The following is a 20,979-nucleotide window of genomic DNA, read 5'->3' on the forward strand; positions in this document are numbered from 1 at the left end:
CATTTAAACAACTCATTTAAAGAGTTCAAATATACCCGTTATTATAGGGATCATTTGTTTTGTGAGTAATGGGTTCAGATGAAAACCTGAACACAGGTGATGTAAAACTTCATATTTGCTGGCAAAATAAAATATGATTAAAAGAAAAAGAAATGTGTTTGGAGATTCAAGTTCAAAACCTCAAGACTGAGGTTGAATGTATGATTCATTTAAAAGTGATGCCGTGTATAGCCAAATTGACATCAATAAAGAAGAGGTGTTTACAGTGCATTCAATGTCAACTTGCAAAGATTTGGAACAGCACAAACATTCAGTATAAAAGATCACAAAAGAGTAGAGACTAGAGATCAATTAAGTCTACAAATTTGTTGTGTGAAATGAGTTGCTTCATTCCTCGTTTGGCCACAAATATTGTCATTATATACATTTTGTTCAGTGGAATTGTGGCCTAAAGTATTCCCAATTCCATTCAAATTAATTAACTGTTGTCGTTCCAACTTTATTCACAAACTATACATTTCTCAAGTATACAAATCCAGTGCAGAATGGCATTGTGCAGAATGGCAAAGGAAATTTCAAGAATAGTATTACCGCAAGTTCACATCTCATTGAAATGACCTGTAGAACTCAATTTGCATTAAATTATGCTGCAACTGAGCTTACCTTTTCACAGAGCAAGTTATATATTTGTTGCTGGATGACTGTTTTGGGGAAAAAAGCATTAATTGGGAACTGATAACAATAGATTTATAGATTATACATAAATATTAATTCATAATACATCAGTAAAATTCATAGAAATTAACAGTAAAATGTACAGTAATTAAAAAAGCACACAATACAACAGTGTTTGAATGGATTGTCATAAAACATAACAACCAAGGTCACTACTTTGTGCAATCATTTCAATGTTTGTAAGTTGTGGTTAAATAATTTAAAGATGTTGCAACAAAAAGAAGATTGCTTCTAATTGATATCCAACAGGAGCTAGATAACCAAACTAAACCAATTAGAGATGCGAGTGAAATTATGGTCCTAACAAACCAGTGGAGAAAAATATAATTCTTGTTCACAGTTCAGATTTATTTTTTATTTCCTACGCTTTAGTTTAAACAGCATTGTTTCGTCAGACATGACAATAATTGTAGCAAACACTACAAATATTAACTCAACAACAGGTTTATTTTGCAGCTTGCACTTTCTCTAAATCGGGAACTTGCCTGCAAAACTTCATATAGAATTCCCCTTCCAATGTATCTTTTGATAAAGCGCTACGGAATTTGCTGGCGCTATATAAATAAATGTTGATGATGTTGATGATGATGATAAAACAGCAGGCATTGATAACAAACAAGGTATTAACTACAAATGAGATGCAACCTAGTTGCTGAATGTCTCCCCATTCCTTCAAATCCATTAAAATACTTATTTGATGAAGCATCAGCACCTTTGAATGGATAGGATAGAGCTTATATTGCAACTATAAAGGATTTTAAAGTAAACTAAGGTGAAGAGTATATCGTTTCTGTCAGTGTGAAAGCCGACGTGCTTGGTGTTAATGGAGGGGATGGAGCTGCTTTACAATCTCATTTAGACTATAAGAGGTAATTTTGGCAATTTTTTTAGAGGCTAAAAATATGGTACTTTTTATATTTTATATTTAGGGTTACCATTTGTATAACAAAGTACCTTACTTAATGAAACTATGAATCCAGTGCTGGACATAATAGCAGTGTGTCCCAGGTAGGGATAGTTTTAAATACTACACTTCCCTGTGTTCCAAAAGGTAATTTATCTCATTAAAAAACTCATATTCTCCTTGAGTGACCCTTTGCTGATCCGCACCATCACTAAACTAAACTTCCATAATAACTGGTTGTATCTTCACTCAGCTTCCAATGGTGCTGCAGGTAGCTGAGTGTGGAGGGTTCTTGAATGCTTTAATGTTGTTTGTTTAGAAATAAAAGCATTGAAGAGCCCTTTACTCCACAGGTCCCTATGCAACTGTACAGTTAGCTCATGTCACATATGACCACACTTCTACCAGTTTTATTGTTTCACAAAGATGGTTATTAAAAATAAATGTCAGAAATGTACAACAATTTAAATGGTAAGAATGAAGATCTCTGCCAGAGATAAGTGTTTGTGTGTGTCAATGTTCAGCCATCATATTAAAGCTCTAGAGACAAATACAATTTTAAATCTGAAATGGAATAAATTATATTTTCTCTCCAAAGTAACTTTTGAAACAGAACTTATTTTTTGAGAAAATCTGTTCCTATCCACATTGGCACTCCTTCTAGAGACACACACACACATATATATATATATATATATATATATATATATATATATATATATATATATATATTCCATCAAATTCATTTCTGATTTAGACTTGGAAAAAAATAAATGCCTATTGTGGTTTGTTCTTTTCTATTGTAACTTTTTTACTTTTTTCTTGCCTTACAGCAAAATGTTATTTGACAAGTTTTCAGACTAGATGATAGATTTCCTGACATTCTCAAAATATCTCCAGTGTAATTCTCTCACTATAAGAATTATAATGATGGGCTTAAAGATTTTTGCGGCATTCGATCAAAAAATTAAAAAAAGATGTTGATAGACAGAGTAGCTCAGATATATATATATATATTTTTTTTTTTACCTAAAATGCTAAAGATGGAGGAGTGTTACTTTCACCAGAATTCTTTCAATACAATCAATCACTTGGAAATTTTGCAGCTTGTGAACAGTAACTCAGACATCTTTCCACTAGAATTGGATATTGAAATATTATATAAATTGCTTGCTTCCTGATATTTTTATTTTCTTCCTGCAGTATGATCATATTAATGCAGATACATTGCAGTAGATTTTACTGAAAAATAAAGAGTAGAATTCATGTTTTCTATGTAAACATTGAGGGGTCAATTACAAGAGCACAGAAAAAGCATTCATGTACAAAAAATGGAGATTGAACAAATGTAGCTAGATATAAATATATAGTTCAGGGGTGCACGCAGGATTGTTATGGAGGCTTCTTTGACAGCGTCGCGGCTGTTGTATAGTGCAGTGCCGTATGTAGGAGCACTTTGTTAGCGAAGGGGAGGGGTTTCTGGAGACCCAGAAACCCCCCCCTGCGTGCGCCACTGTTGTTGAGCAAACTGAGTACATTTTTGAACTTTTGCTCTTGTTAGATTCCCCATTGCCAACATCAGGCTCTCTGGTCTACAGTTCCCAGCAAGTTTTATTTCCAGTTTTGTAAAGAGTCATTATTTGCTCTCTTACAGTCCTCTGGAAATACTGCTGTTAATAGTTGCTGATTGAATAATTCAGTTAATGTAAATGTAATCAGTACACTTTTAAGCTAGTTTAAGCCATGATGATTTAATGAAAGAAAAAGCAAATGATGCACAGGAAGGCAGTACTGAGATATGACTGTGGTGGAGTTCATGTGAGCTGGTTAATTCCATCATAGACTGACAAAGATCATTACATTTCTTCACAAATAAATGAAAAAATATAGAAATTAATAAATGTTTAGAAACATTACATTTTTATAAAAGTTAATATTTGTGATGTATACCGCATTGACCAATGTTCTGTCAATATATTAGGCTAGAGAGATAAGCACCCCCACCCCAAACTTCACTCCCCTCTTCATTTTGCCAGTCTTGCCAAACTTATCCACATTTCCTCACTCCATTCCCTCCATCCATGACCTTCTCAGCTCTAAGGGGGTCTATTTATTATTATGCAATGGTACCACTCCTTATGTATCACTGCAAAGCACCAGAACTCCTCCCCAATATGTGAGAACTTCTTAGTGTTCACCAGCAGCCTACCTCTGACGGTAAATGCTAAAGGTGCTGGCCAAAATTTTGACCTGGGGAGCCTGTTCTGGGCCCTCCACTGGTTGGATTTGGTTTGTTTGCATTCGGACACTCCTGCATGGATTGGGATTAAACTAATGCAAGGTGGTTCAGTTGGATGCTGGGTAGGTTTTAATGGGTTAGGGTACTGTTTGGACCTTCCGTTGGTGTACGCTCGGCAGATCTTTGACCCGGGGAGCCTGTTCTGAGCTTTAATAATCCATCTCTATGGTCCCCATACTTCTTCCCCTCTATATGTCAACACACCCCTCTTCCACTCCAACTCCTCCTCTCTAGACTGCAAACTCTCACACGCAGGGTCCTACCTCCTCTTGTTGTCACTCCCTTGTCATCTTTGGCTACCCTTACCATCCTTGCCAGTGCCTGGCAATTGTCTTCTGTAATATTACTTGCTTTCTGTTACCCTTCTTGTATTACCAATTGTATTTTAACCCATGATTTACATTTCTACTTGTGCTGTGTAAATTTTTAATTATTTATGTGAGCTATGTCTACCTTATTTGTACTGCCTCAATGTATGATAATGTGAAACTTTGTGGCATCCTATAAATAAACACTAATAATAATATTAATAAAAATAATAACAAAAAGACATTTGTTTCCTTTATAGGCAGCTTAAATGGCTACACAACCATTTAGTAGCCATTATTAATTCTTCAAATCACTTCACTCCCCCCTATTATCATCATAATCATCTATTTATTTATATAGCCCCACTAATTCCACAACGCCATTGGAACTGCCCCATTGGAACTTACAATCTAAATCCCCTAACATATACACACACAGGCCGAGAGAGACTATGGGCAATTTAGTAGCAGCCAATTAACCTACCAGTATGTTTTTGGCGTATGGGAGGAAACCGAAGCACCCGGACGAAACCGCCACAAACACTGGGAGAACATACAAACTCCACACAGATAAGGCCATGGTTGGAAATATAACTCATGACCCCAGTGCTGTGAGGCAGAAGTTCTAACCACTAAGCCACCGTGCTGCCCAGTTAAGCCATCTCTCTTTCCCAGCTGATTACAGTCTATCCTATTCCTGAACTTCTCTCAAATTCTTTACTCAGATTCCTTAAAGGAGCAATCAACATGATATATTTTTGTTTACACTCCTCTTAAATATGTGAAAATATTCTACCTATTTCTAGTGAAAGAATGAAAGCAATGACAGAACAGTTAGGTGGACGCAGCTGGCTGTGGAATTGAATTTTACTTTACAGATGTTACAAACACAGCAGAGATCATTTGTTCTACACAAGTTACTATTTGTAAAACAGATGCAAGGGCATTAATATTAAGAGATAAGAGAACCTCCATGCCATGTGTATAATTAACTTTGTATACATTTATATATGCACATGTATCTTCCTTGGCAAGAAGATCAGAAAATAATTTTTATTTGCAATTGATATGTATTTATTACTTAGTGTGCGATGAGTCATTGACACAGGCAAGACAGGCAGAATCAGCCTGTATGACTGGGATACACTTTTTTGCTTGATATGTCTTCATTCACTTTTACATTTTGTGATATAAATATTTTGGTAGATGTTCTAATTATAGGAAGATGGTCTAACTCTACTACAATAGTTTGATATGCCAAAATATCTTTGTTACTACATCAATTTAAGAGAATAACATTTAGTTTTAATTTTTGATATGTTAATATTTTTCAGCTTTTATCAAAAATGATGATAATTGTGCTAAATCCTGCCTTTATATGTATGAAAATATTTTGGTAATTACTTATTGTCATTATCTGCACTACACAGTATGTATTAGGAATTCCAAGATTTTTTTCAGTTTTGGAGTCATTGTTAAAAATAAACACTCCACTCTAGATATTACTTGATATTACTTTCTCAGTTTTTTATTTCCTTAGATGGCATCATTATGCTAGCCGCAGCAGATTGGGCACCTTCTAGCAGCCATGTCCTGGCTGTTGCCCAGGCATTCGGGATGTCACTTCTGGTTCTTTGCATCCCGGTGGTTGTCAGGGAAACCGGGATACCTGTCATGTTCCACTCTGGCTATTGACAGGCAGCTGGGGTGCGTACAACTGCAATCACTTGATTGCAGTTGCCAATGTTGTCATGGGGGTCTGCACTTTTTCCTCTGTCCCTGATTGGCTACCATGAGTTTAAAAGGCAGGAAGGACTTAGCATTCCTGTCGGTTATAGCATCCTTGGCCTGCAATTTGCTAACTTGCTCCCTGTTCTGAGAACCACTATCTGACTACCTATGTTTTACCTTTGGCTTGTTTCCTGAACCATGTTTGTTTGCCGATTGCCCTGACCTCTTGGTTTGTTCTCTGGAACAGCCTCATCTGCTGCCAGGCCCAAACTTTTGGCCTGTTTCTGCAACCCTCCTTGCTTGCCTTTGACCCTTGACGTCTGGCTTGGCTCTGGCTATCTGTGCCACCTACTTCCAGTTCAAGTTATAAGCTTTTACAACTCTGAGTATATGTCCTGGGGGCATCCAAGTACCTGTGAGTGCACCTAGCTCTACGGTAAGGGCGCTGCTATAGATGAAGATCTCTTCTGCATGTTCTAAAAGCTTGTGACGGTAATGAGAAGTCATAACATATACTGTCAGTTCCCAAATCTCATAAGTTATTTTAGTAAATGCCATACAAAGTTCCAACAACCACATAGTGTGACAATTTTAGATACCTTTACAGTGTATTTAACATCAGGTAGGACACAAGTGGTGCCTGTATACATATACTAACAATAAATGAGGACCCTCGTTGGATTGCGAACTAAGTGTTTTGATGAAAATATGAACCAATACCTCATGTTTCTATAATATATACTCAGAGTTATACTGGTAAGAACAAGCGTTGACAATAATTGTTGTTTTTATATTTGAATAGTGCATCTATATTACCTTGCACCTGCTTACCTAAAACATATGGGTGGGTGACGCAGAGTGTGGGCATATTTATTTTGTAATTTGCTCACTAATAATGCCTAATATTTTCTGGCTGCTGATCAGCCAGTCTATAAAAAGCTCTTTAGGTGTGTTTTAAATAATAAACCTTCTTTGTCACATTTTATTCTAACTAGTGAGATTAGTGCACATGTTTTTAACTGTACTTCAGTGATGTTTGAAGCATAGATGCAAATATATGGATATTTGACATGGGGTTGCATGCTTGTGTTTTAATCAAATATGAACCAATACTTCATGTTTCAATAGCTATATATATTTAGAGTTGTAGTGGCAAGGATAAACACTCTCAACAACTGTTCTTCTTTTGTATTCATATAGTGCATTTATATTGTCATGCAGATGGTCTCCTGTAAAAGAAAGACCAAGCACAAGCACGTTTATTGATAGTAATGCACTTATGTGCTCTGAGAAAATAAATCATAAAGGTGAGTTTGATGCACATGTATCGGACACTAGAATAAAGTATAATAGCTTTCGACAGTTAGCTCCAATCATTTTATTTATATATTCAGCACTAAATATGATTGATTTAATCTAAAAAGTAATATGTAGAAAAGGTTTCCTTTTTTTAACAACAGCAAGTTTAAATTATGTTTTTATTTTATTTGTGAAAATGACATTATAGTCATGTTGTTACATTTTACAATCTGGATAAGTTATAATAAAATAGAGGAAAGAAAAATAAGAAAATAGGTCACTGGTCAACCAGATCATGTGCAGTTTAAAGGCAGGATAAATACTCATTTTCTGTTGGCTCTAAAAACTGTATAAGCCAAGGTGGAGACAATTTGCCTAAGGCATGAAGGAAAGTTACCTTTTATTGCAATTGTAATTTAGTATAATTTTAGATACCGGGGGTCTTATTCATTAAGGCACACAAAATTGCATTTTTTTTAAAACGCACTTCATTTCATATTCAATTGCAAGCGCATTAGAATAAATGTCTCTTGCTGAACACGGATCAAGGTACACTGCAGACAAAATACACTGCCGGATATATTTAATACATATATGGAAAATAAAGTCCCAGCAGAATGCACTGAAAAAAATGTATTCAACGATTGTCACCTGTCAATAATCGGTGGCGGTCATTATTCAGACAGAGTAAATGTTGGCACTTAACATGCTGCATGCATTCAAGCTTGGCACTCCCTTAATGTACATTGACTAGATTCATACGCTATTCCCTTCCCGATCAGCCTCTGAAATCATTGGCTGTCTAAGTCTCCTTTGCACTTGAAGTTGAATTGGATATTCTTGAATTCACTGGCGTATGGTCTGTTTCTGGGCATGCGCAAAATGTGGCACTTATCTGCATTTACGTTCCTTATTGAATCAGGCCCACAATATTTTTGCTAATGTGGTTCTAATAGCCTATATAATTGTATGGAGTCAGTGGTAAGCAATTGCATTTTTATATGGTCAATCAGTCTAACAACATTCAATTAAAGCTGATGCAGTATCTAATATATCAAAACAAATTATTGAATAATGTTGTTTTTAAGAAAAAATATCATACAGGTAAGTATTAAATGCAGTAGGCAAGTAAAACTGTTAAACTAACAGCATAAATTGACAACATGAAAATATCTTAACAGGCAATGCTTGTAAAAATAGGAGTACATGTCTCTTGACAATGCAACGTTAAGTTCTTCAGGTTTGTATAAATTTAATTGAACTAATTTATCACTGTTCTTCCTTATACTGACTCACTAACAATGCTTTTGCATACAAAGAATTTTCTGAAAAATGCAACAGCAGGATGTCTGTGGCTGAAACAAAAATTAAAATCTTTAACAGTTTATCTGATCTATATATAAATACATGTTTACCTCCTTTCATATAATTTGCAATCAGCAAACTCTGTACACAGAATGCTACACAAGGCACTCAAATCTAAGACACATAGGGCCTGATTCATTAAGGCACACAAAACAAACATATTGGACCTGATTTATTGAGGAAAGTAAAGCAAAAAAAATGGAGTAACTTTGCACCTTGGCAAAACCAATGTTACAATGCTAGGGGTGCAAATTAGTTTATTATTTTGCACATAAGGAAAATACTGGCTGTTTTTTCAAGTAAAATAAAGCTATCAAATACTTGATAGCTTTATTTTTACACTGACACAAGTTGATCTAGGACATGCCCTTACCCAATTAGAAATAGGTCCTCACATTTTAAATTTACCTCCACCTCCAATGCAACAAATTACTAATTTTTTTGCTTCCTTAATAAAACAGGCCCATTGTGCAATTTTTTTAAAACACACATAATGTGGGCATATGCAGATCCGTATTCAGTTGGAAGTGTCACTTGTTGAATATGGGTATAGGTACACTCTGCATTTGCCGCATTGAGACTGACAACAGACTGCAGGATACGTACAATACATATGTGGAATATAAAGTCACTGCAGCAATAAAATAACAAATGATTGTCAGCTATTAATAATATAGTTATTAATGAAAAACATTCTTAAAAGTGTTGTTTTTTTAATTTTATCCCCATGAAATACATTTATCATGACTTTATCAATATCTACTGTACATAAAATGACAACAGAGGCCATAAGCCAAAGCACTTAAAATCACCTGTTTGTTTGAACGTCATGCACTTACCCATTTGGGGCAAAGTTTCCTGCTTACCCAGCCAATAAGATCCACGGGGAGGGACCTAAACTTTCCTATATATTTTCCCCTCATTAAATGCTGGATCTCTTTGTTTCCTGCACCAAATACCGGTGACTTATGGAGAGAAGGCAGAGTACCTGTTCATGCAATTCTGCTTCATAATTGTTTTTTCTCTACACTTTCTCTTTCTTCTTCTCTTCCTTAGTCTTCTTCCTTTCCCTGTTATTTTTGCCCTTTCTCTCCTTCAACTTTCCTTTCCCCCCATTATCCACCCACTCCCTCTACCATATTTTTCCCAACCATTTCTCCCTGTCCAGTGCCATTCCTTTGCTAGCATCCCTCTAGCACCACACTCCTTTCTCTTTTCATAATCCCCATTAACATGCCCTCCTCTATAGTGCCACCCACCTACCCTGTAGTGTATTTTCCCCACCCCAATAAGCCCTCCCTAGCACACCCACTCAATTTCCATTCTCCCTTCCTGCTGGGCTTGGTCATCGGCCACAAGTCCCCATGCCCCCTTGTTCTCCTGTGAGATCTGTCAGATGACCACCTGTTTAGCTTGATATCAATCTATAGCCCTGTAGTGAACAGCATGCTGTTCAGCTCTCCATGCTGTCCTGTCTCGGGTGGCAATGGGCGTGGCTGCCTGTGTCGCACTTCACCCTTCCCCCTGCCAGGCTCAGCCACCTCTTCTCCCCAGATTCAATACCTCAGACATGGGGGGCGTCTCCCCATCCCTCTATGCTCACTGCAGGTCCCCCTTTACCTGGGGTTCACACGGCCCCCCACACAGGTTACAAAACATATCAAAGTGCATGAATTACTATAAAAAAACAAACCTTTAATGATAAATATCTAAATATTACTAGAGGGTTGGTGCTGCTACAAGTTTAATATGTGAAAATAATTAACAATTTTGCCATTTCTTTCCCTCCCGCACACCTGCCCCTACTATTCCACCCCTTCACAGATTCCTTACCTGCTGCAGTGCCCTCCCCTCATCAGGCTCCCTGACCCACCCCTTCCTGTCCATTTCCACCTTGTTCCCAATCTCCCAGCATACGCAGGAGCCCCCTCAGCTTTTACCCCTCTGACAATGATTATCGAGGTAGAGGATCATAACTCATGCCCCACTGGCAGGCCTTGTATATTTTGCAATGGCTTACACAGGCGGATCCATGGCAGGCTAAACCTTGCCTTGTTATCTCCATCTAAGAAGCTACATTTTGTCTAGGAGGAGGAATTAATATGGTGTCCACACAACGACCATTTTCTTTATAAGCTCAGATGGATGTGCTGGCTTTAACCAAGCAAAATCACTGTGCTTACCATAATGGGTATGCCGTTTTCCTACCTGGGGGGAGGGGCATGGCATGTCTCTTCAGTCAAAATGTGCTTTCAGCCTTTAATACCTCTAACCACCATGCAATCCACACTAGAAGGGTTGATTTGGTAATTGATTAACTTGTGCGCTGACATTATGCGTCTTTTCATTATTTAACGTATTCATTTTTACTTCGCAATTTTTTCATACATTTGTTTCATAGATAACACCTACTTATATGGCTATATTCAGACAAGGTTGTAGGTGTACTTACCATTGGTTGATACAGGTAGGGAAGATATGGGTAATGGTTAATGCCAGAGGCAGGTACTTACTATAGCCTGCATGCGATTAAAAGTTTCTTGATGATTGGTTGATACCAGTTTAGATCTACTCTTGCATTCCTGGAGGAATCCGTCCTAGTGTAAGGTAGATCATTAATTTTACCTTTTGGCATATCTGGCTGGAGGAGAATGCAAGAGCGCTTATCTGTTCTTCTACTTTTGTAAAACTATTCTGGTCTCGATGATAGCAGCTCAGATTCCTGGTGGCTCACTTGGTTGTGCAAAGTAAATTATGAATTGAATAGTTCAGGTTTGATTCCTCTGCAGTACCACATTTACCTGTAACTATATATACACAGTTAAAATAAACTGAAAGGATGCTATTACTACTATACCAATTTTAAATCTGGCTATCAGTACAATTATGGATAGATCTACTGTGGCGAATTGTGCTGTCTGACTTCTGGCCAGGGATCTCAAAACAACCGGTTGGGTAACGCTTTTATTCAGCATTGATATATGGCACAGCTGAAAAGGATAGCTAGTTTCACATGACTATCCACCACTCCGGGGCTGGCTAAGTATGAGAAATAACTAGTTTATGGCTCAGGGTATATTCTGTCTCTTATTATTAGCAGACTTTGAATTATGAATCAATCTATACACAAGAAGCCATAACCAATAGCTCACTTGTTTGTGCTATGCCATTCAGGATGCGCAGTTGTCTTCGTCTGATGAGATTCAAATTGGTCCGTTATTTCCACTGGTGTCAATCAATATGCAAACTCGCAGTTATTCAACTCTTTCAGGATTGTGACACATACATGGATCTTTGATCAGTGATTTCTCTGTTACTTAACTTACACTGATTTCTAATTTGGGAGGTCATGCTTATCTCATTTTGACTTGGCCTACACTGCATTCCATTTTGAGGATATATTGTAGCACACATTCTAGACACTATAAAAATGGGACTGCTCCAAGGTCCACTTTTGACCCACGGAACTTTATACATTTTAATAACTTTGCTGGAACGCTATATTCAGTGGATTGCTATGTGTTCACTTTAAGGGAGATGACTGCTTCAGATTTACCTCACTGTACATTAACATGGCCTCCTTCAGGCTCTTTGCTGTTTGTGCACCATATGGTAACACTTGCATACAAACCCAACCATTTGTCTGGTCACCTTAGGTGAGAGGTACATAGCCTTAATCCACAAGGAGGTATCACATTATTTGTTACATGGGGAATTTTCTTCCCTGACTTAGTTATTTTGATGCAATTTTTAAGCAGACCATTGAGTCTATCGGCTCAAACTCTGTCACCCATTTTGAATTAGGTTTGGGACAGCTACCGCTATTTCTTTTGAGTGGTCTTCCATGAAAGCGATAACGCATTTAGGACAATGGAAGTCTGATACCTATAGGAAATTGTAAGACAGCCTAAACACAATGCAAAATACAGGTAGCCCGCTACACAAATGTTGATCGGGAACACACACATTATTCCACAGTCACAGGTCCATGACCAACCAATCTGGTATGTGCCGTGAGATTTACGGCCCTCTGCTGGCTGATCTGACCCAATCTCTGGTCAGATATGCATGGCTCTTAGTTCACAGACCGCAGAGGGATGTTGTTGCAACACAAGTATACTTTCCCCTATCGATATCCCAATGTGAGGCAAATTTTAGGAAGTCCATTGACTTTATTGTCTTGGACCAGCACACCAATAACAACCAGTCATTAGGATTGAGGCAACTACTGCCGTGGCTTTAGACCACTATTCCATGCTGCATTACAGCACTTAGATTGTTAGAAATCCAATGCCTCCTAGACATATATCAGACCTACTGACTTGATGTACCCATTTTACTGGGGTTATACCCTATGGAGGTGCCTTCTAGTTGGTTCATGCCATTGTACCCCTTCACTAAATTTCAGCTCAGTACACTATGCAGGTGGTTCTTAGATCTAAACCTGGCCCTCTATGGCACCCATTCCTTCCAGATTGGCGCTGACGGGGGCTCTTCCATCGCAGCAATTTAGTCCTTAGAGTAATGAAATTCAGATGCCCCTAAACCTTTCATCAGGCCCACGGGGTGACACTTGGCTCATTTCCCTTTGAATCTATAGGTAAACCAGGACTTTGCTGCTTGTCACTTTTAGCGAGGGCATGAAGAGATTTTTTCACATTTATTCCCCAGATCAAAGCCTGATCAGCTATGAGTTTTATAGGTTTTTTACCTTTGTCCCTCGGCTTTGGCAGGGGCTGGTTTCTTCAGTGTGCATCCCACTGTTCGGGCATGGGTCTGCTTCATCAATGTGTGGCCCACACATCTGCTTTTCATGTGTATGGCCCCGGGCTCTGGCAGCGGCCACTTCTAGCATGTATGGCTATAGCCTACCCTTGACTGGACATTATTTAATTTGTCCAAGGTACTCACAGCCAGAGGATCTGGATTTGGGGCCCTCTAATTTGGAAGGGGCCACTTCTTCTGGGCACAGATATGGCCTGTCCTTGACTGGACATTATTTTCTTTGTCCTAGGTACTCTCGGCTTGAGGATTTAGATTTGGGTGATTGGTTATTTATACATGTACTGACCATCCAGACACCAATTAGCCCATGATTGGTCTCCTTTTTCCTGCCCTGTGGATATCAGATGGGTGGGGGAAGGGGGGATAGGCTGGTCGTCCCTTAACCCCCTTTTGTCTGCCGAAGAGGCCTTGACAGGTCCCCACGATACACTGGTCTTAAACCTCTGGGCTACCGACTGAGCTAGGGACAAGTTGTTGACTTTACTAATCTCCATCAAGGAGGATTTGCATGCAAATGAAGTACGGTAGCTAGCAGTAAAGTTGTGTTGGTCCAAACTCTCCTGGAAGGTTGTTATCCACTCCCCCAATATACGAACCCTCATTAAGAAGGTCAACAGGTCCACAGGGTATGTCATCGGATCACTAGGAGGAATTATCATTGACCACCCATTGATAACAGTGGAACAAGAACATCTGTTTCTGGCACATTTGGTTCACCCAAAGGATGAAGGGTTATGGATCTTTATAGAGCAAATTTAATGGTGATTGGAGTTTGGGATCACAGTTATTGGTAGGAGAGCATTGCAGTCTAACTAATTTATACGGTGCTACTGCCGCAGTAGCACCGTATAAATTAGTTAGACTGCAATGTAAGAACAGCCGCAGGTCACTGCCCTTTTGGAGCAACCTGACTCTTTGTCCTTTTGTGTGGAAGATCCCTCCACCCGCTTTGTGTGGGCACATCATTGTTGAGTTTAGAAGGGTTTTAGACGCTGTTTCTCCAGATTTAGCACTGGCCAATCATAAAAAATGATATCCTCGGACCAGTGGTGTAATGGCAAACTGATCATCCTCTGTTTTTACAACTAATTGTTAGCTGGCTTAGTTGCTCTCACCAACACCATGTATAGCTTTATTTTAAATAAAATTGTGACCTTTTGCAAAATTTAAACATGTGTCCGTGTGGTATTTTATGCTTTCAGAACATACAAAGAGATTTGGGTGCACAAAAGGGAGAAATCAATGCATTTTAGGCATTTTTACAGTTTCTCTTCTTTGCAAACACATGTTCTACCATGCATACGTGTCCGTCATCACTACCACTTAGCACTTACCCTGGCTGGTGCAAATCATACAAATGAAAACACATATGACCAAAACTTTATTAAAGTGCTGCTGGAATGCCCTTAGTGTACAATAACTACATGAATATGCCTCTTCCCAGTCCATGAAAGCGTAGGCTGTCAGAAGTGTCCTTTGTGTTCGAAGATGAATTGGAAGAACTTGTTCACTAATATATAATCCATTTCTGGATATGCGCAGAGCAATTTAATGCAAAATATGACACGTATCGCATTTATGTTCCTTAATGGAACAGGGCCCATAATTTGAATAACTTAAAATAATCTTCTACTCATCTATCTTGTACTCGCATATAATGCAGGTTATGCCACAAATAAGAGCAACTCGTTCAGGGATCATGTCCAAATTCATTCTCTTAAAGAATACAGAAAAGTACAGTCCCCCTGTTTGGTGCTAAAAACAAATAAACAATCTTAACTTATACACCAGTATAAAACATATCTAATTAATATATATATATATATATATATATATATATATATATATATATATATATTAACTGTAGAAATACTGTATTCAGTAGTAACAGACAGCTGGCTTATATGCTGAAATCTGTTCATAGAATGCATATAAGTTCAAATTGTGTATAATCAACAAATAAATCAATTCAAAATATCTGAATGTCACATTAACTGTAGGCTAAACTACAGGAATAAAATACTTTGTTGTTAATAACCGCAAATAATTTAAGTTTTAATAAGTGCTGAATATTACACAGACATCATCAACAGTGTATAGATGCCTCTTGGGAACTATACAGTCCCAAACAAAGATGTATTAGACAACGATTATTATAAAACTGAGTCTCAGCTATTTGCCCATCCAAACAGCTTTTAGATCCAACTTCTGTATAGCAATACAAACTGTTCCATGTGCAAGGATTTATTGTGGAAATGAGTGGCTGGCTGGCTTCTAATAATGAACAATAAGTCTGTAGCGATTTGCAATATAAACAAAATTGTCTTATTCCTTTTTTGTACAAATCTCTACCTGACGCATTTCATCAAGCATTATGACTTTATTAAAGGTGTTATAATTACACGTTGTCTAATACATTATGGTTTGAAACTTAGCATTTACAAAGGTTGCTCCCATATTGACTGTTTTTTTCTGAGCTGAGAGCTGTGCAAGAGTGGACAGGGTTTGCTTCAGCAATTACAAATAATTAGGCTTCACACTAAGATCTACCAATTTAACATAAAGTAAGACAGTAGTTACTATTTTAGGGAATGTACATTCTGTCTATTTACCAGTGTATTTCCCATTTTGTGGCATCCTCAAATTTCACTAAAAATATGTATTTTTCAAGACATTCTTAGTATCATAGCAATCGGATTTTGCCACTACTATTTATAGCTATAAACTATACATATACAATATGAAGAAGACAGTACATTCTCTTTCAAACTGTGTTTTAACATATCAAGGCTTAATTTGCAGTCATCAAGTCCTCACTAAACCATAACCTTTTTGATCAATCTAACCTTGTGTGATAAATAACTGATAGCAGAATTTTCAACACTATTTTTTCAACAAAAACATGAAGAAGTCATGTGTGAAAAATTAGGCGAAATCTTACTTCCCAAAAAAGAAGGTAATTTGAGCCAGGAATTGCTAATCAATTGCACTTCCTTATTTAATCACCAGGTAGACCCACCACCTCTAAATAAAAGCAAAATGTTTAGCAGTTCAGTCTGAACCACTCAGGTATGTGTTAACACTATGTCAAGGTGAAAAGACATCTGCAATGATCTCAGTGGCGCAATTATTGCTGTTCATCAGTCTGGAAATGGTTGCTAATTTGTGGTCCATCCTACATTGAAAAAGATTATTTACAAAATAAATACATTGAAAACAGTAGCTGATCTCCCCAAGGATTGGTTATTCCAGCAAATTGACTCAAAGATTAGATCATATGATGCTCAGAGAAATCTCAAGCTAACCAAAACCTACATCAATGGATCTGCAGGCGTAAACAAGGTAAATTTTAAAAAGTTTGTGTTTCTACCATCAAAGAAATACTGAAGCAGTATGTTTTTCTTGGAAGGGTAGACAACACTTCTCTCAAAATAAAAGCCTTTCCAGTACATCTTAGCTATACAACACCATGTTTGGCCAAAACATAATACAGCATATCACCATAGCAATGATTTGAGGATGTTTTGTAGCAACAATAGCTGGATGCCTCACATTTATTGAATCTCCCATAAGCTCCTCTATATACTAGACCACCTTAAATTCCTCTTTATCCTAGAGATATAGGAAAATGTGAGGTCTTCTGACTGACAACTGAAGCTTGGCTCAAATTAGATCATGCAACACAACAATGACAACAAAGTGCCTCATGTAGAGCTGGGTGTAATGTACGTTTACAGCAGGCCTGTCCAACCTGCGGCCCTCCAGGTGTTGTGAAACTACAAGCCCCAGCATGCTTTGCAGGAGACAACCTGTTGATAGCTGGAAGGGCATGCTGGGACTTGTAGTTTCACAACATCTGGAGGGCCGCAGGTTGGACAGGCCTGGTTTACAGCATAAGCCTCAAATTACTTCTCATAATTTACTTAGCATTTCATGCCACACGTATCTAAAGATACGTGGAAATCATAAATAAACATCTGTTTAAGTATATATTTAACCTAACATCTCTTGCTAATGTCATTATAACTCAAATGTGTTTGGCAGATTAGTCTCCTACAGTACAAAATTGGTTATATGTCCGGTCAATGACACTATGAATCATGAGAAATTTATGTATAGAAGTAGGAAAGTCAATAACAAATATCATAAAAATTGGTGCGATTGGTACACTTCAAGGTTTACTAAATGCTCGCTGGGGTAATCAGGTGATTAGACTGGAGGTAAACGTCTTTCCTTACTCTTAAGTTTACTGGAACACTCAGCCCTGCACAGCACTCAACACATTTGTAAATATAATTTTATTTAATAGCTCATTTATGTACCAAACTGTATACACAATCTTGTACATGTTGAAACCTTGTAACCCACAATAGTTAATATATAGGATTGGTTATTTTTGTAAACAAGTCATTGTTTTAGAGGGTGCTTTCTTTTTTATTTTGTTTTGTATTATTGTTTTGTATTTAAAACTACAGTTTTTCAATTAAAATAACTGATTTAAAAATAAATAAATAAATAAAACAATGTATCCCACAGAAACAGCTTGATCAGCAATAGTGCTGCCAGCCTAAGCTGGTACTAGAAAAACCTGGGGGACAAAAAGCATGCCCCCATCCACAAATGTATTAATAACAGCACTAGACTTTGGTCATCAGCCAGAAGTAAATTAAAAGGCTAAGGTTTGTGTACAAAAATTCAAAATAGCATTCTATCCCTTATGGCAGTGATTTCCAAACTGTGCACCGTGGCTCCCTGGGGTGCTCCTTCGATCTCACAGGGGTAATGAGGTCAGGGCTAGGTGAAAGCAAGGTGGGGGACTACTTGGTAACTATCATGGCTTGGGGGGGGTCTTGAAAAAATTATAGAGACCCCTAAGCGTGCCTCGAGCTAAGAAAGTTTGGGATCCACTGTCTTATGGGGTTACATGAGCATGGCAGCTTTCTTAGGTTACTCCCATGGTGTGTCACTGTGGTAGTTGCCTAGCATGTATTGTTAAAAATTTCCTGCTGAACTCCCTCTTTTGCCTTGGTTCAAATGCCCATCCTCCCATTGATGTTAATGATTTGTGTCTTAATGTCTCCTTTTTTCTGTAGTATAATGTAAGAAATGCTAACCTACCATCTCCTTTTCTCAGGGCAATATTTAATTATTTAGTTATAACAGGGCACTATTTAATTATTTAGTAATAATGAGGGAACAAATCATTATTATATTACTGAATGGGACCATGTTTTCCCTGGACCTACTGGTCAGAGATACCAGTATTGGGTGGGGCCCCCCTAGCATGGTCCTTTACAGAAGTGGGGGGAGGGTTGTTATTTTTTACAATTGTTAATGGCAGTTTCCCCTTAACCCCATGGGTGTGTGGCAATAGGCAGCAGTTTAAAAACCACCAACTATTCTGCTCCTTGATAAATTTCTCATTTGGCCTCTTGATGCTGACTTTTTTTATGAATATATAGTGACAAAATAAAATCTATTACATGTCACTTGTCTGGGACCTGCTAGGTAAAGCATTGTTTTGTTACATGAATACTTTTTTACAACGTGTGTGTGACAAGCTAATGTGTTCTGCATTCATTTTACAAGGTTTAGACACTTTGTAAACAGCTAGCAAGCAAAGGGCAGATCCCACAGATGTTCGTGATATGAATTAACAGCAGATTACTGTTGTTTTATATTTAACTGAGACATAAAACAAAGGTCTGATACCAGTGTATAAACAGGCCCAAAGACAATGCTACCTTCAAATTCTAAACCTAAATATATGGCAACAAATTTGTAAACTCTTTTCTGCACTGAGATTATTTCCAGACTACTATCCAATGTGACCTTAAAAGCTACTCTGGCTCTGTAATTATTATTGGCTGTGTCACCTAACATTTCAGCCTAAAACTGGAGAAGTAAGAAAGTACAAGAAGTTGGTCATACCGGGCCCGAGTCATTAAGGAAAGCAAAGCATAAAAAAGCAATAACTTTGCACCTGGCAAAACCATGTTGCATTGGAGAGGGAGGTAAATTTAAAATGTGGGGATATATTTATAGCTGAGATAGGACATGTCCTAGATCAGTGTTGGCTAACTTGTGACACTCCAGATGTTGTTAAACTACAAGTCCCAGCATACCCTTCCAGCAGGGCCCTCTTAACAACATTTTGGGCCCCCCCCCGGCAAAGCAGTGCACCGGGGCCCCTATATATACATATATATATATATATATAAAAAAAAAGAAAGTGACTATATATATGGGCCCTGCAGCCCAGGGGGGCCCGTTGGAGGCAGTACAAAAAAAAAACCTGAAAAAAAGAAAGAAAATACTTACCTTGCGGTCAGCTGGCGATCCGGCTCCCTCCATGGTCTCCTCCTCGGTCGCGCTCCGCAATGGATGTCGGGCGGGCATGATGACATCACCCCCGACCTGCACTACGAGCGCCGCACGGAGGAGACCATGGAGGGAGCCGGATCGCCAGCTGACCGCAAGGTAAGTATTTTCTTTCTTTTTTTTCAGGTTTTTTTTTAGGTTTTTTTTTTGTGCTGCCTCCAACGGGCCCCCCTGGGCTGCAGGGCCCCCGGGCAGCTGCCCATTGTGCCCAATGGGAAAGACGGCCCTGCCTTCCAGCAATAAGCTGCTATATATTGGCAAAGCATGCTGGGACTTGTAGTTTCACAACACCTGGAGTGTCACAGATTAGCCTACAATATCCTAGATCATAGTTGCCTACTCTCCCGGAATGTCCAGGAGACTCACAAATTTTTGGGAGTTCTCCCGAAATCCTGAGAGAGCAGGCAAAAATCCCGGATCCAGCTGTCACCATTGTTGAAGATGGTGGGGGCGGGGCTAAATGTGCCATCGTGACCCCGCCCCCTGCCGTGATTGGCTAAAATGACCTAAGATTGACAGGGGCAGAACCTAATAGCGCACCATATGTGCCCACGCCCCCCTCGACGGACCCCCTCCCGGACAGCTGCCTTCAAAAGTAGGTATGTCCTAGATCAACTTTACATTTCAGTGGAACAATAAAGGTTTAATTATATGTGTGCTACCTGAAAAAAAGCCATTATTTAACGTGCAAAATAATACATTGATTTGCACCCCTTGCATTGTAACATGGTTTGTTTATGAGAAGATTTACTTTTTTTTTGTTTGCTCTCCTTATGGCCCACTGATTGCAATCAGAAACAGTGAAAGAAATCCTGCTGCCCCTATGACATCAGGAAAAGTTATGAAATAAAACAAAAAGTTTAAAATATACAAGATTTGCAAATAATTTTTAATTGGTAATTTTAATAAATTGCTAAGATTTGCATTTTTTAATATTTGTTCCATGGATACAGTTTTAATTATTATAAATGATACAATGTTGAGACAAATTAATTACAAAGCAAATATGTCAGTATGAAAACATGAAAAATGTAGGAACTACTAGATTATTTATCATAATCTTATAGAAATCACTAAAATAATAAAATGCGAAACCTGTGACTTCATAAAAAAGGAATTGAATTTATTTTTCAAAATCTGCTTGTAGGTTTACTATTAGCCACTTTGCACAG

Source organism: Mixophyes fleayi, chromosome 9 (genome assembly GCF_038048845.1).
Source record: "Mixophyes fleayi isolate aMixFle1 chromosome 9, aMixFle1.hap1, whole genome shotgun sequence".
Classification (NCBI taxonomy): Eukaryota; Metazoa; Chordata; class Amphibia; order Anura; family Limnodynastidae; genus Mixophyes; species Mixophyes fleayi.